Source organism: Condylura cristata, unplaced genomic scaffold (genome assembly GCF_000260355.1).
Source record: "Condylura cristata isolate star-nosed mole 26May11 unplaced genomic scaffold, ConCri1.0 scaffold00011, whole genome shotgun sequence".
In the NCBI taxonomy this organism is placed as follows: Eukaryota; Metazoa; Chordata; class Mammalia; order Eulipotyphla; family Talpidae; genus Condylura; species Condylura cristata.
In genome coordinates, this window is record NW_004567112.1 from 29522876 (window position 1) to 29539752 (window position 16877).

General features: G+C 40.7%; 1 protein-coding gene across 7 annotated transcripts in view; it reads right to left on the bottom strand.

Moving 5' to 3' along the window:
* CCSER2 (coiled-coil serine-rich protein 2) overlaps positions 1–1405 on the bottom strand; it is a 94063-nt gene extending 92658 nt beyond the window's left edge. For 3 of the 7 annotated variants that reach the window (XM_012723682.1, XM_012723681.1, XM_012723678.1), the window contains exon 1: positions 1185–1404. The gene's annotated coding sequence lies outside the window, so the exon portion shown is untranslated. Of the gene's footprint in view, positions 1–1184 lie in introns of all 7 variants that reach the window. The other 4 variants (XM_004680684.2, XM_004680683.2, XM_012723679.1 and 1 more) reach the window with 4 other exon arrangements.
* Positions 1406–16877: the final 15472 nt, after the last annotated feature.

Here is a 16877-nt window from a genome sequence, read left to right on the forward strand (position 1 = left end):
CAATACTGAAGTACACTAGGAAGAATTATTGCGAAAGGATTCAAGAAAGTGTATTTTTTACCTAAAGATTACTTGAAATCAACGTTGGTGAGAACACTAAGAAAGAAAGGAAAATAGCTATATAAAGAGCTACAATAAGGGAGACAAACAGTGTAATGCTGAGAAGACCCGACTTCTGGCAAAACAGGAATGTTTAAATACTTATCATATGCTGGTTATAGATAACACAAGTTTTCTGCCTATCTTTTGCAAGAGAGGGGCTTAAATTTCTTTTGGTTAAAAAAAAGCCATCACAAAACTCTTCAGTCTATAAAATAAAACTTTACATTAAAAAAATTGCAAAAGTAATAGGTTCCATTAATATGAATGCTCAAGGCTGGGTAAAGAAGAGCAACGTCTTTTCCAATGTCTATTTTGGAAAGCCTAAAGCTCGACGCCTCTCACCCACAGGAGAAATAGACACGTTCCAATCTGGGACCACGAAGAGTCAATATACCAGTAAGTAATTTCCACGCTGCGAAGGCCTACTCTTGCAACAGCAATCCTAATTGGCTGGGTAACCTACAAAGATGAATTTGCAAATATTGAAATTCAAATTCAAGCTTAGACACCATCCACTGCCTCAAAGGAGTCATTCGTCCTTTTGACAAAAAAGTAGATGTATACATATCTATGCATAAAAATAGCAGACGTCTAAAAAGAAGAAAGCAGCATCTGAAGCAGCATCTGGCAAAGGTGTGGTCCACCAAAGTTTTATCTCAGGATGTGTTTAAGGGTGTGTCTTTGTTTTGGCCCAGGATGGAAAAAAAAAGCCCAAGTCATTAGAGGCACCCCGGTACTTTCCCCCATCAACCCCACAAGCACTCTGGCTCTGAAATCACTGGGTATCTCAGCCTCGCCCGCGTTTCTCCACAGAGGGAGGCCGTCCGTCCCGAGGACCCCCGCGCGTCTGTCACAGATCGCAGGAGAGGCGTCCGGCCTCCCCGACACAGCCCCGCCCCGCCTCTAGCGATTCACAGGGAGCGCGAGACTGTCGCCCCGGAGGACTGGAGGTCGCAGGAAGCCAGCGCCTAGTCCCGGGAGCTAGGGCCAGGGTCCCCGACCGCGCCCCCCAGCCCGAGCGGCCCTGGCGCGCGCCCCGCCCCGAGTCCGGCCCCGGCTACCACGCCGATCCCAGCACTCACCGTGCGGAGGTCGTGCTGCCTCCCCCGTCGCGGCCCGGCAGCGGGTAGCCCTGTGACCTACGGGCCCAAGGACGGCAGGTGAGGCAAGAGACCGCGCGTCACATCTCCGGCGGCTCCACCGCCCAAGCCGCAGCAGCCAGCATCGCGTCCGCGGCCTGAGGGAGCGCCGGACTCCAGAGCCGCGCCGCGCCCCCTCCCTCGGCCGGCGCCCGCCTGGACTCCGCCCTCCAGGGCCCGCGCACAGCGCGCGCGCAGCCCCACCTCCGGGACGACTTGCGCAGGCGCAAGCCCCACGGGGTTTGCCCCGCCTTCTCACCAGTCCCCGCCGCTTGACTCCTACCGCGATCCGCCTCTGGCCACGCCCCCGCTCTCTCCCCTCTCTTCCCCAAGCTCCGCCCTCACTTTGGGACCCACCCCCCTTCACTGACCTTGTCATTCTGCCCCCGGATTTACATTTTTGCTCCGCCCATCCCGTGACGCCAGAGGAACAGCTGACCCCACTTTCAGTCAGACCCCTGGACTGACATCGCCCTGCTGCTTGGTGATGGTCAGACCTATGAACTGCACGTTCTGACGGCGAAAAGTTACGAGTGGTATGAAGTTTAGGGCTGACATGGGCTCCCCTCCCACCTTTCGCGGTGGTGTGGACGCTTCCATCCTTTTGTGTTTGCAAGTGCATCCTGTTCATGTCCTCCAGTGCCCTGGACATGCCTGAACCACACTAGCTGCCTACCACAATGATTGCAGATGAGGGGGTCAGAAAGGGAACCCCCAGGTGCTGAGATACGAGCATCTCTACTGCGCCATCAATCTGGATCCCTTTTATCAGAAACAAGATCCTCCTCTTAAGGGCTACCATCAGGCCATCTCATCCTCTCTGTTCTTCCTCTAGCTCCACCTGTTTTGAGTGCCTTTATGCTGGAAGTCTACCTAATCTGGCTGACTGTTTAAATTCCTGAACTATGCTTGTCTGGTCATGCACTAGCCGCTCTCAGAAACCCTTGTGGGCTACACTCATCAACAGGTCATCGGCAACAAACAGCACTTAAGGGATTTTTCTTAAAAATATCAATCTCTTCCGGGCCCTCCCTGGTGCCTCAACGGGTTAAAGAGCAGCACTATGAAGCTCTCTGCAGCCACTGCTTCTTGAGTTATATCCCCGGCCAAGGAGATGACCCACATGGCAAGGCAGACCTCTCCTGATCCACCTGCTGCTCCCCTCAGCAGTGTACTTCAGTTGATCTGCCTGTTCTGCAACCCACTCTGTCTCTGGTAAAATTTCTCATCCCTGCACCTCTGACCTGTACCCCAGTTCTTGTGTGCATAAATAAATAAATCTTTAAAAATTAACTTCTTCCATGTCTCCAGATCAGTGATACTCTAAGGATAAAGCAGATGGAAATTACCAGACCGAAATGAGGGATCTGATTTTTAAAACCTCATCTCATTTACTAATATATCTATATACTTGAAAATAAAGTGTCATTTTTAATACCAACCCCATAAATAAAGATTGATGCTCCTAGATGAAAAGACTCAAGTTCAGAATGTTGAGCAAGAAGACATTCTAAACACTCCACAATTTATCTTTTGATTAAGTCAGAATATTATAAAGGCAAATGCCATACTAAATTATTGAACATACACTTCAAAAACAACTCTCCAGAGATTAATTGCTAACAAGTGCTTTAGGGTTTTTGTTATCAGCTAAATAGAGAGATGGTATGAAAAATCACTTCTTACACTGTATCCTTGGGAATTGGGGGAGATGCTACATACTTACCAACCGCCATAGGGAGATTTAGGAAAAGAACTTCTCTCAGTTCCCAAAACCAGGAAAACCTATGCTCCAAATTGCTGGGTTGTTATCTTGTGACTCCCTAAACATTTATGATAATCATATTTTTTTCCTTTGGCAGCGGTGAAGTATGCAGTCACCCTCTCCTTCCTCCTATACACCTATCTTTCCCTTGCTGTGTGTGAATGCCTCTGCTTCATCTAATTCCCCAATTTCCTCATGCCCTTATTTATGACCACATTAAATATATAAACTATGTCAAATTATTTAGGAAAAGTTTTAAATATATACATATAAATTTCTAGGGAGATACACACACACTTAGAAAGATACTCATACATATACATACATATTCAGACTTCTGAGGGTTTCAAGCCTGCTTATGACTAAGGTTAAAAATGAGAGGTTGGGCCCTCCCTGGTGGCGCAGAGGGTTAAAGCACTGCATTGAGAAGTTAAAGCCCCAGAGGTGATCCACATGGAGAGGCAGACCTCTCCTGACCTGCCCACTGCTCCCCTCAGCAGTGTACTTATTCGATCTGCCTGTTCTGCTCCCCACTCTGTCCCTGGTGAAGCCTCTCACCACCCCTGAACTTCTGGCCTGTACCCCAGTTCTGTATGCACAAATAAATAAATCTTAAAAAAAAAAAATGAGAGGTCTTACGAAGCTGGGCAATGGTTTACAAATTTACAATTGTAGCCGAATCACCTGGATAATCCTAGTAAAACACTAATTACAGGGCACCATCCCAAGTCTCAGTTTAGCATAACTGAGGTGGTACCTAAAAATTCTAGTATTTTTCCAGAGGCAGACAATCCTGGGAAGAGCTCACCTTAACAATCAAAAAGAGGCCCTAAAATACCTCTCTTTAATTAATCTATACTGCGGTTGGATGATTATCCAATCAGGGCTCCCAGGAGCCCTGAAGGACTGATAAAAGACGAAAGTTGTTCTTTTCTTTTTTTTTTAAGTATCACCAAACTTTCATATAGAAAATTATTACAACTTTCTCCATAGGTTAGACTTGGAAAATAATAACTGAGAAAGCAACCCCAGACCCATGATAGGTCAAGGTGTAGGCAGAGGTAAAGAGTCAGAGGCACAGAGGCAGATGGTATAAAGTTTATGTGGGAATGTTCATGATTTAATAAACCCTCTATGTGTATGTGTGTGTGTGTGTGTGTGTGTGTTTTGGGGCTTTCTTTTTTTGGATGAAAAAAACAGACAACAAGTGAAATGATTTGCAAAATCAAAGCCTGGACTTGTCTTACACGAATATTATAGCTCCAAATGTCTGGAGGAACAGACATCTGTTCCCGGCTACCTCTGATAAGAAGCAGTGAACATATGTATACATTTTTAATATGCATTTTTGTTAGATTAAACAAGTATCTACATTGTAGACATTGTAGTCAAAAGCAAACAAAAGTTTTTTTCACCTATGCTCACAAACATTTAATATATAACAGCATTTCAGTGTACTTTCTAATTACATAGACGTCCTTAACATATTTTATTAGGAGTAATGTTCCTGTGGACTTTCTGTATTTAGTGCCTAAATGATATTTATTATCCTTGAAAAACTGCTCAACATTATTAATTATCAGGGAAATGCAAATTGAAACCACAATGAGATATATTACCTTATGTTTGTTTGAACAGTTATGGTCAAAAGATAAGGAATAGTAAGTGTTGGCAAGGATATAGAGAAAGGGAAACTGGGTGCAGTTGGCAGAAATGTAAACTGTACAGCCACTATGGAAACCAGTATAAAGGATCCTTAAGAAATTAAAAAGAGTGCCCTCCCTGGTGGTAAAAAGGTTTAGAGTGCAGCACAATGAAGCTATCCCCAGCCACTATAATAAAAGCTCTATCCTTAGCCAGGGAGGTGACCCACATGGTGTGCAGACCTCTCCTATCCCACTGGCTGCTCCCCTCAGCAATATCTTTCAGTCAATCTGCTTGTTCTGTTCCCCTTCTCGGTGAATCCTCTCACCTCCAAAACCTCTGGCCTATGCCCCAGTTCTTGCATACATAAAAAAATAAAATACTTAAAAAGAGAGAGAATAATAATATTATCCACTATCCTAGTATTGCGTGTATTTTTTTAAAAAAATGAGATCACTATCTTGAAGAGATTTATAGACCCCAATATTAATTGCAGCATTATTAACAATAGCCAAGACATAAAAACAGCCTAAGTGACCACTGATAGATTAAATGTTAAGGAATATCTGAGATAGGTAAATGATAGATAGATAAACAGACAGACAGAAAGACAAAGGTATAGATTGTTGAGCAATGAAAAAGAAGAAAAGCCTACTATTTACAACAGCATAAACGAACTTACAGGTATTAAAATAAGTATACAGAAAGAGAAAAGCAAATACCTCATCATCTCACTTATATGTGGAATTAAAAAAAAGATGAACTCACAGAGACAGAAAACAGAATGGTGGTTGTCAGGGCTGAGGGGTGAGGGAAATGGGGACATGTTGGCCAAAGACGTAAAACTTAAAGTTATGTGAAATAAATTCTAGAGATCTAATGCATGATAGCTATAGTTAATGATAACTATCATCAACCATTATGTTGTACATACTTGAAAGTTGCTACCAGAATAGGATTATATATTTCTCACCAGAGCAGCAACAATAACAAAAATGGACTATGTAAAGAGAAGGATTTGTCAACTAACCAACTCATTTCATGTATATGTATATTAAAATAATACTGTTTACAGTTTAAATTTGTGTAACATTTTATACCAGTTATAGCACAATAATACTGGAATAACATTCTGGAGGTCAGAATTCTGAAGTGTATTTCTTCGGACTAAATTCCATTGTCTGGTGCAAAGAATGAACTCAATTTTCTTTCTTTTCATATTACTGTCCAGTTATCACAGCACCACTTATTAAATGTTCAACCTTTTTAACTATGACCTCCATACAAACTGAATGAAAAAATATATAATACCAAATCTTGTTGTAGAAAAAAACTGGAGCTGATCATCACTCTGGAAATGGACAAATATTTATTAGGCAGAATCCAGAAAGTACTAATCTTACAAGAATAAACTGGTAAATCACACTTGAACAAAATTCAATCTCTGTTCTTCAAGAATGAAGTAAGTGAAGAACTGAATAGGCAAGCCATAGAATTAGAAACAGTAGTCACAAGAATATTATGAATCTGAAAGATAACTTGAATTAGTAGTTAGAGAACTAATTCAAATCAGTAACAAATCCTTTTAAAATGGACAACAGTTTTGATTAGGCTCCATTATTAAGGAGTGAACATTCATATGAATGAGCACATGTTTTTAGTCACCAGGAAAATGCAAGTTAAAATCCAATATCTGTCACGTAGTTAAAATGTAGAAGGTAGACAACAACAAATGCTGGAAAAGAGCCACTGGAACTCTCAAACAGATGGTAGAACCATTTTGAAACTCATTCTTTCACCATTAAACATACTCCCACCCACCCGTGTCTAGGATCTGGCAAATTCTCTTTTTCATATTTACTCCAGAGAAATAAAAACTTTTCCACAAAAATTTAAATGAAAGTGTTCATAAGAACCAAGAACTGAAAATATACATACTCATTACAAGTGAACAGATAAGTAAGTTGTGGAATATTCATAAATGAAATATAAGGTCAGCATTAAAAAGGAAAGAATTAATGGTACATGCAAAAAGAAAGACAGATGAAACAGAGTGCATACTGTATAACTTCATCTGTGTAAGCAGTGCAAACTCACCCATAGACATAGAAATAAGAACAAACTCATATAAATCTGTCAAAACTCATTGGACAATACAAATAAAAGTTGTGCGTTTTAATATGATAATTATACTGCAATTAAAATATTTAAAGTCTATCATCTCCCAAATGATTTGAGGTGCTGTCTTTGTCATATACTAACTTTTCAAATGCAATTGAGTCTATTTCTGGATTTCTAAATTCTGTTCTAATGATCTTTCTGTATGTTAATAGGTCTGAACCGAAAAAGGTTTAATTATAGAAACTGTATAATGTATTCTAATATCTAGCAAGGTTAGCTCCAACCCCTCTATTAGTCTCTTTTTTTTTTTTTCAGGGTTTTCCTGGCTATTTTTCTCCTTACTTCTTCCAAATAAATTCTATGATCAAATTAACTGTTTCCTGAAAAAATAAAAGCATTTTTTTTGGAAGTGCTTTGGATTTATAAATTAAATTAGGCAGCACTAACCTCTATGTGGTTACATTTTCTTTGTAGTAACTTGATATGTTATTTTCACTTCGTCAAATTTTATTTTGTGATTTCAAAATTATTTTACAATTCTCCTCCTTTGGACATTATCTGTTATATTTATGCTTTTCCATAATATCTTCTGGGGCTTTCTTTTGCATATATAAAGTTCTTTCTACATATTAATTTGATTAAAAAAAACACAAAACTATAGTTTACTAAATTATATTGTTTGTAGTACTTTCCAGATAATTCTTTGGAGATTTTCTTTTTCTTTTTTTCTTTTTTTTTTTAAGATTTATTTATTCATACAGAACTGGGGTACAGGCCAGAGATGCGGAGGGTGAGAGAATTCACCAGAGACAGAGTGGGGAGCAGAACAGGCAGAGGAAGTACACTGCTGAGGAGAACAGCTGGCGGGTCAGGAGAGGTCTGCCACGCCATGTGGATCTCCTCCAGGGCTGGCGGGGATCGAACTCATGTGGAAGTGGCTTAAGCTTCTCACCGTGGTGTTTTAACCCGCTTTGCCACCAGAGAGGGCCCCTCTTTGGAGATTTTCAAAGATGTAATCATGTCTTCTATTTCCCGACTTATAGCTCAACCTCTATTATATAGTAAAGAACATAGTAACATTGTTTTATTCATTATTTCTGTAGAAAAACTAGTAAGATGTTGACTTTTGAGCTATAGTGCATGTAGTGCAGGCATACATTTATGTCTATATACACACATACTGATTATGGAATATATATACCCTGATTGTATATAATAGTTGAATATCTTATCAACATTTTACATATATTATTGTCATAAGAACATATGTATCAATTTCTAGCCTCCTGAGTATTTTTCTTTAAAGCACAAACAGATTTTGAATCCTGTCAAATGCATTTTAGCAATCTTTCTAAGGAGATTAACATTATATGTGCTTCCTAAAATGGAATATTTTGAAATAGTTTAAGTAACATTGGAGTTATCTGATCTTTAAAGATTATGTAGAATTCCTTGGTGAAAGCACTTGACTTAATGATTCTTTGTGTATTTGTTCTTAGATAATAACTCATTAGCCTTTCTACTTTTTCTACAGTAATTATTTGTTTAGGCTTTCTGTCTCTATTAGGATCAATTTTGGTCATTTATATTTGCTTGAAAACATTTCTCCTAAATTTTTGCATCTTACACATAGATTTGGACCTTCTTAAAATTGTTTTCTCTGTTTTTACTATTTCTCCTTTATCATTTCCACTTTTTTTTTTTTTTAAGATTTATTTATTTGTGTATACAGAACCGGGGTACAGGCCAGAGGCTTAGGGGTGGAGAGAGGCTTCACCAGAGACAGAGCGGGGAGCAGAACAGGCAGATCGACGAAGTACACTGCTGAGGGGAGCAGCGGGCGGGTCAGGAGAGGTCTGCCACGCCATGTGGTCACCTCTGGGGCAGGCGGGGATCGAACTCATGCTGAAGCGGCTTTAGATTCTCAGTGCTGTGCTTTAACCCGCTGCGCCACCAGGGAGGGCCTATCATTTCCATTTTTAGTCATTTATGTGTTCATCTTTTTTAAAGCTTAAGATTGGCAATGGTTTGTGTATTTTGTTGTATTTTTTGAGTAACCAAATTTCGAGAGTAAGATTTATTTATTTTATGCATATAAGAACTGGGGTATAGGCCAGAAGTGTGGAGGGAGGGATGGGAGGATGAGAGGATTCTCCAGAGTGGAGAACAGAACAGGTAGATTGACTGAAGTATACTGCTAAGGGGAACAGTGGGTGATACAGGAGAGGTCTGCCACACCATGTGGGTCATGTCCCTGGTTGGGGATCGAACTTGTGTTACAGTGGCTGCAGATAGCTTCATAAAGCTGTGCTTTAAACCCTTACGCCACCAGGGAGAACCCTGAGTAACCAAGGATAGTTCTACTATCCTATTTTCCAAGTCTTTACTTATAATCTTATCTTTATTAATTATTTCCTTTTTCTACCTTTTGTTTATTTTTTTTCTAGCCTTCCATTTTTGATGTTAAGCTCATTTCTATTCATACTTTCATTTTTAATGTACCAAGAACTGAAAGGTATGTTTTGTTGTGAAGACTGCTTTAGTAATAGCACACTGATGCTACATTATGTTTTCATTGTAATGATTTTCAAGTAATTCGGCCATTTTTAATTTTTATTTTCCCTCTAACCCAAGTTATTTAATAGAGTATTTAAACGTTACTCAGAAAAAGAATGTTTTAGGTAAATATTTAGATATATTCGATTTTAGAGGATTTCTGTTATTTTTTCTAATTATATTGTATTTGATCAGAGGTCAAATATATGTGTCATTTCTATATACTCTTTGTAATTTCTTAGTACTTTTTTCTTTGTGGTCTGGTTTTAGTACATTTCTATGAATGTCTCACATACACTTTTATATAGGTATAGAATTCAATATAGTTTTATAGGAGCTGTTATTTACCCCTTCCCATTTAGCAATGAACAGAAAAGTAAGACATTAGAGGACAACTTATCACATGGCAAAGAGAGAAAGGAACCAGAAACTACATAAAGAAAACTACCCCTTCCCTGAATACTCCCATCCTAAAAAGCTGTAAAGACTGTTCAGAGCTATAAGAAAAAAAAAAAAATGCATCTGTAAAACAAGAATAGATGGCATAAAAAAGATACATTCTGAAAACATTGAAGAGGCTTTGGAGTGAAACAGATAGAGCAAAACGAAAACTCAATAGAAAGGAAAAAATGAAGGAATCGCCAGAAAATGACTCAAACAAAAAAAAAAAGAGATGAAATGACTTGATCAGTTCTCCTGAAAGCTATTAGGATTCCAGGGACAGTAAGAGGAACTTGCAGTGATTCACTATGAAACTGGGTGTCCCTGGCTCTGCAGGAGGCTGGGCGGACAGGGCCCCAGAGCCCATAAAGGGGACATGCCCAACCCTGTGGATTCCTGTCCTCACTTTGCCTCTGACCTGGCTAGTTGCAACTTTTCTGGAGGTTCCCTCAGAACACTCTATGGTCTCTGCCCCCAAACACACTACTCCTGACCTTTCCTGGTCCACATGCCATTGATGAAACTGTTATGCTTCTTCTTGGTACTGATGGGATTTGGAGTTCCAGCATCTGGAGTAGGGGCAGAGTCCATGAAACCTGCACCTGTTAAAAATCACTCAAGGATGGATCAGCCACTGAACCCAGGAGCCAGACGCTCTCTTCCATGGTGGCATCTCCAAACCTGACTAGTACTGTTGGGGGGAAAAGATGACCTAAACAAATTCCACAAAAAGACATTATGGACTGCACCCCCACCCCAGACAACACTCTAAGACATACAAATCCCATAATGCCATCACCATCATAGGGAAGACTGCTGGGAACTGAGGGTGGAGTTAAGCAGCCAGGCCTGATATATAAACAGACAGGTGGGCCTTGGGGGTGCTTGGTTTTTTACCAGCTTTTAGCATGTTATTGGGGTTCCAGCTCAGTGGAACTGGTAGGATCTATTCACCAATATATCTCTCTTTCTCCCTGAGTTATTCCTTTCATTTCCCCTTCTTGTAAGTTACCCTTTCATTAACCTTTTTATGTGTGCCTGTAGTTGAGTCTCACTGTAAGTCCCTTTTAAGCACATAGGTGAGGACTCACAGTCAGATGAACTCATTTCACAGTGGGCTTGGCCTGTAACAGTTCCTCCAAATCCTCATGTTTTTTCCCCACCAATAAGACTTAAAGGCCTTTCAGCTTCTCAAATGGAGCTCTAATTTAGCCATGCAAAACTGTCTACTCTCCGTATAATGGACCAGGCAAGAAAATAACAAAAATAATGAACAACCATATACCAGAGACATTTTGCGGGGGGTGGAGGTGGAGTAGGGAATGGGATTAAAAATAGGGGGGGTGGGGGTGGGGAGGGAAGTGCACGGGATTATGGTGATGGCACATGGGTGACTTGGTGATGGGAAATCCGCGGGGATTACTATAGGGATGGGAAAAAAATGTACAAAATGATGTAAAAATAAACTGTTATAAAATAATAATAAAAAATCCTGTCTACTCTCCAAGTTAAGGAAGGGCCACCAATCCTTAGAAACACAATGCCCACTTAGCCCCTGCTGGGGTGAGAGGAAATGCCTTCATTCTTTCCTGGTGAGTCACTGCTCTCATAGATGGACAAAGGCTACTTGGTAAAGCCGCAAAGACACCAATGAATGTTAGTTTTTATACTCTGGAATGAAAGACAGAGTTCCACGAAACCCCTCAAATAAATGGTATATGTGAGCTGACAAGGAAAACTAGTAGGAAGCATGTGGAAGTGAAAACCAAGTGCTGGTGCAGACCATGGTTCTCATGCTTCACTGCCTGGCTCAGGGGTCCTTGCTATTCACACTTTGTGAAGCTTTGGGCAAGTGACTTTTTCTGTCCCTCAATATTCATATCTGTAAATGGGGCTCAAGTGAAGCCATTATGAGAATGAGTTCATATATGTAATCCCTTAGAACAATGCCAATGCTGAGTAACTGCATAGTCTATAACAGGCTTCAATTTATGTGAAAAATTAAAGCTGTAATGGCAATCCAAATTTATTCATACCATTATTTAGATATTCAGATGTATTCATTTGCTAGGACTGTACTAACAAGACTGTGAGGCTTACACTACAGAAATGTATTTCCTCTCAGTTCCAGAAGCCAGAAATTGGAGGTAAGGTATGAGCAAGCTTAGTTTCCTCTAAGGCCTCTCTCTCCTGGCCTGTAGATGTCTCTTCTTTTTCCAGTTACTTCACAAATTCTTCCCTCTGTTCATGTCTAGCTCCTAGCCTCCTGCTCTTACAAGGATTTCATTCACTGGTTTAGGGCCAACCCTAATAACCTCATTTGAGTTGAATTACCTTCCAGAGATCCTATCTCCAAATAGTCACATTCTGAAATACTCAGGGTTTAGGGCTTCCACATTTAGATTTGGGGAGGGAAAGTGGAGGGTGGTTCAACTCAGCTGTATCAGCAGAGAAATTTAAATTACTTTATTTGAATATAATCAATCTGTTGTTTTTTTCTGAGTCCTAACCTGCTGATTTTTAAGAAAAAATAATGAAAATGTCAATCTGTTTAAAGCTCAGACATAGATGGTCCTTTACAATACTGTTCACCTCAGTTCCTGCAACACAACAGACTTTCTGAAGTCTGTCTGTGATCCTGGACTGGGGATAAAGTGGTAATGGATGATTCCAATTTGGGGTCACTGAGGATATTGTAGAGAGAACTTTTAATAGAGGGGTGAGAATTTCAAATTAGCATGCAGGCTATATAGCAAATATGAGTTGGGACTATCTCAGTCTGGTATAGAAGCTGGAGCCCAGAAAAAGCTTCTAAAAGCAATGTAGACAATTTAAAGTTAGTTGACTGAAGCTGAGCACGTCTAAGTGACCCATCTGGTTTAGTGCTATATAGTATGGAGGGTCAGGCATCAGCAACCCAATGAGTCTTCTCTCTGAAACTATGCTGAACCTGTATGCTAGGTAAACATGCCTGTGTATCACCATCCAATGGGGTGTCTGCTTAGTGACTTGAAATGCACTCACTTTTCCCAGTGAGCTCCAATGGTAAATTAGCATTTGGTTCATTCGGAGTAGTTGTGGAGCATGTCCCCACCTTAAGTCACTGATCATTTCTTCCAGTAGCGCTAAGGAGAGGATCTGTGCTTGTTCATGATGGATATTTAACAAGCTTATTTCTGACACTGTGTAAGACAGGAGTTAGGCTGTGTTTCTATAAGGATGCAGGTATGCAGGGATCACCTGGGGTTACCTGGGTATACTAAAAGCAATCCAACCAGACCAAAGCTGATTTCTCCCTAAGGGAAGAGTTGGTATGTAGCCCAAGGCTAGGATGGGGACTGAGTTCTATTAAGTTCTCTTGAAGTCCCTCTACCTAAGGTGAAGACCTCATCTTCAAGGTCTAATTCATCTGTTTAGGCAGCAGGATAGAGAAAGGAATGAGGAAACAGCAAAGGATATATCCAGCAATCTTGTAAGGAGGCACCCTAAGAGTGGCCATAGGCTATTATTATATTGCCTCTGTCAATCCTTAGCTCATAGTCACACATACTTTTGGAGAGAACTGGCAGACATGTTTTTTTCTTTTCTACAGTTCTGTGCCCAGATACAATACCTGCAAGTACTAAGGAAAGGGAAAATACTAATTAGAGACAGTTTCTGCCACAGACAACATCATGCAGCATCTGATTCCGTCCTCCTTCAGCACCTTCTTTGCCATATACAGAACACCAAGGACACTAAGCCAGGAAAGCCAGGATGCTTTGACTTACCTGATCCATGGATATCTCCTGGGGAAGGAACAGGAACTGAAGCCAGCAGAAAAACTGAACGGTTTTCTATCCTGCCCATCAAGTTACTCTCCAATGGAAATATACAGCTGCCAACTGGCTGGGTTTAAAGCATATCAAAGGAAAGGAGAAGAAAAGAATTAAATAAAATACAAGCTAAACCGAGAACAGGAACCAGGCATTCCTCTACAGTTTGGTGCCTAGAAAACAACCTGTCAAACAGTGAGCATTTAAATATATGTGTTGCATTGGGGAGAGAGACCTTTTTTTGTTAAGTGATAATGTGAGATCATGATGATCAAGGGGTAAGGAAATTAAGTTATTTTATAGCCCTGGACCCTGAGAAGGATGCTGACTATTCCTCATGGAAAGTGACCTTTTATTTATCTTGCAGAAGAAATACACAGATAAAGCAGGAAGGATTGCTGATTTGATATTGCTGAGCCATGCCCTCCTCTATAGATGCTATTTGTCCGCTATGGCTGGGGAGGTTTTGTGACTCTGGGCTCCTTGCCAGGCATCAGCATGTCATTGTTGAAGGTCCATAGACTCCTTTCCAGAAAGAGCCATTTCCTTTCTCAGTTCAGCTGTTCTGTGGGATAAATAAAAGTACTGTGGCTAGAACTGCTTCATTCCTCTCCACTGCTGGCAGAAAAGCCAGGGAGAGCTGCAGAGTGGTTGCCAGCCTCTGAAAGCAGCACAGTGCCAGTCCCCCCAGCGCAAAGGATACCTCTGAATTTAAGCTTCTGTGTGCTGAGCAAAGGACAGGTTTTGGAGGAGGGGTCCCCAGAACCTCCCAAGACATTTTTCCAAAAGTCAAAGCCCAAGAAATGTAAAGACATGAACAAGAACAAGCAGCATTCTGTGTGCTGAGATAGAGCTCTCTCCAAACCCTGACACCAAAGGAGTTAAACTAAGGGTAAAGTGGTATGTATAGGGCACTACAATATGTATGGGGGGAAAGAAGTCTGGATAGAGACACAAATTTTTGTCATTCCATGAAATTGTTCACAGTGATGCCTTTTGCAAAGGGGGATTGTATTACTAAAGATAGGGAGTAAAAGAAGACTATTCCCATGGAACTCCCTTGCATAGCTTTTTAATGTTGTATTATGCTTATAAAATCCTCAAAATGGGAATAAATAAACATTAGAAAATATTAATAATGACAATAATAAAACACAATGGAAAATGAAAGTACCAGCATCACTGATGAAAAAGAAGGCTTGAGGGAGGAAGTGGAAGACAGGAATAGGAGCCAAGGGTATGAGATACAGAAAAGCCAGGAGCCAGGACTGCAGTGTGATGTGAGCAAGCAGGAAGGAGAGCAGATGGGTGAGTGAGCATCAGAGAAAGGGGGCTGGCGGAGGGTAGGGGGATGGTAAGCAGATTCAAGTATAATTCATTGCACAGTAAAACCCCACTATAATTCATGTAGAAGAGTCCAAAAAATTCAATTTCATAAAATGCTTAGGGCCATGTTATTGTTAGGTTAATGAGATGAAAAGATGAGAGACAAGTCTTTATAGTTGGCACTTCCCACAGTCCACCCAGGTCCTGGCTGCAGGAGGTGCCACCTGCTAGCAGATGGCTGTCTCGTCTTAAATACTAATGAGGGTGATTGTGGGTTTTGATTCAAACATCCAGGACAGATGCAGCAGTCCCCGGACCTCTTAGTAAGTTGGTAGCCAGTAAGCTGATGTGACTGCTTCAGGAAAATTTCAGGAAGTTCAAGGCCATATTCTCTTAATTTCACTGGCCAATCTCCTATCTTCTATCACCTCCTTTTTGGTGAAGACCAGAATTCCAGCTGGTCCCATTTGAGGAAGACAGAGAGGAAGGGAGAAATGAAACACAAATTCCTATAGAGCCAAATTTGTATTATTTCCAAATTCACAGTATCTATTGTGCAAACTGTGGCCTGATTTTAATGTCTAGAGAAATTAAAGAAAATAAGAATGCTATAGGCTTTTATATAATTATATAATCAATGAGAATTAATGGGAAGCAACCAAATGATAAAACATAAGTTCGTCCTTAAATGTTTTATTATGTAGAAGAAAGATGTAAGGGCTAGTGCTGAGGTGAAGGAGTGACCCAGTGGGAGAGGGGGCTAGGGATCAGGCTCAATACTCAATAATAACACACAATACAGCCTACATAATACAGCCTCATAACATAACATTATTATACATGTTATATTTTCAAAGTTCAAGATGATGAAAACAAATAAACTAAACTTTCCATTTAAAGATGTTAGAAAAAGTAAGAAAGAAATCCAAAATTGAAGAACACTATGAAGGGAAAATAATTATTGGTCTGAAAACAGAGAAGTAAAGTTAGTGAATTAGCCAAATAAAAAAGCATAAGCAAATAGACAAATACCAGGCAAATGTAATAGAGCAAAAGATAATACAATTACTACATGGGCCAGGGACATCATTTTGAAGACATTAAATTGTTTATATTTTTATATTTTCTAAATCATGTTCCCAGAAGCCACCCTGCCATCATGGCCCTGGGAAAGGAGCCAAAAACCCACAAACAACGGAAAACCACTTTCTACACAGGAGGAACTGAAAGAAAGCCTTTGTAGTTCTAGGAGTGAAAAGAGGAAAGAAAGTGATATATATGTCAGGTGTCACTGTCCTTGTTCTTATCCCTGTCCACATTTGGGTGTGAATGTTGAAATAGAGGAGTGGGGGGCAGTGGAGAAAAATAACTCCTTCACATCAGAAACTTAGAGCAAGGAGGGTTTGTGTTTCTTTCCCATTTGGCACTTCAGAAGGATATCTCTCAAAGGGATTTCATTACAGGGAGAACTAAAGAAAGTAAGTCTCTGTACCCTCACCTGTTTCTCTTGAGTAATGCAAGAAATCTAGAAATTTTCTTCAGTTTCCAGTCATGTGTGGGAAAGGCAGCTGAACTGAGAACCACTGAATCAACAATAAGACAACACAGTGACCTCCAAATAGAGACTGTGGTGGATACATGGACTAGAGCGCCCCCCAAAATAGCCTTTGAACCTGCTCCCCCTGGGAAGTCCCTAGAATTGCAAACTCTTAGCCCCACTCCAGACCTGTAAACAGAATCTCTGGGTGTGGTGCCCAGGAACAGTTTTGATACACTCTCCAGGTGATTCCTCCACATAAGTTTGAAGAACATCTGTGAAGAATGACTAGCCAGGAGCTGATGGAGAAACTGTCTAGGCTCAGAGCATTTGCAGGAGTCTAGGGCTCTGGGCTCCCAGAGACTAGACCCACTAGACCCCATGGCCAGGTGCAGCAGAGCACACAGTGGGAGTCTCATTCTGGGATCTGT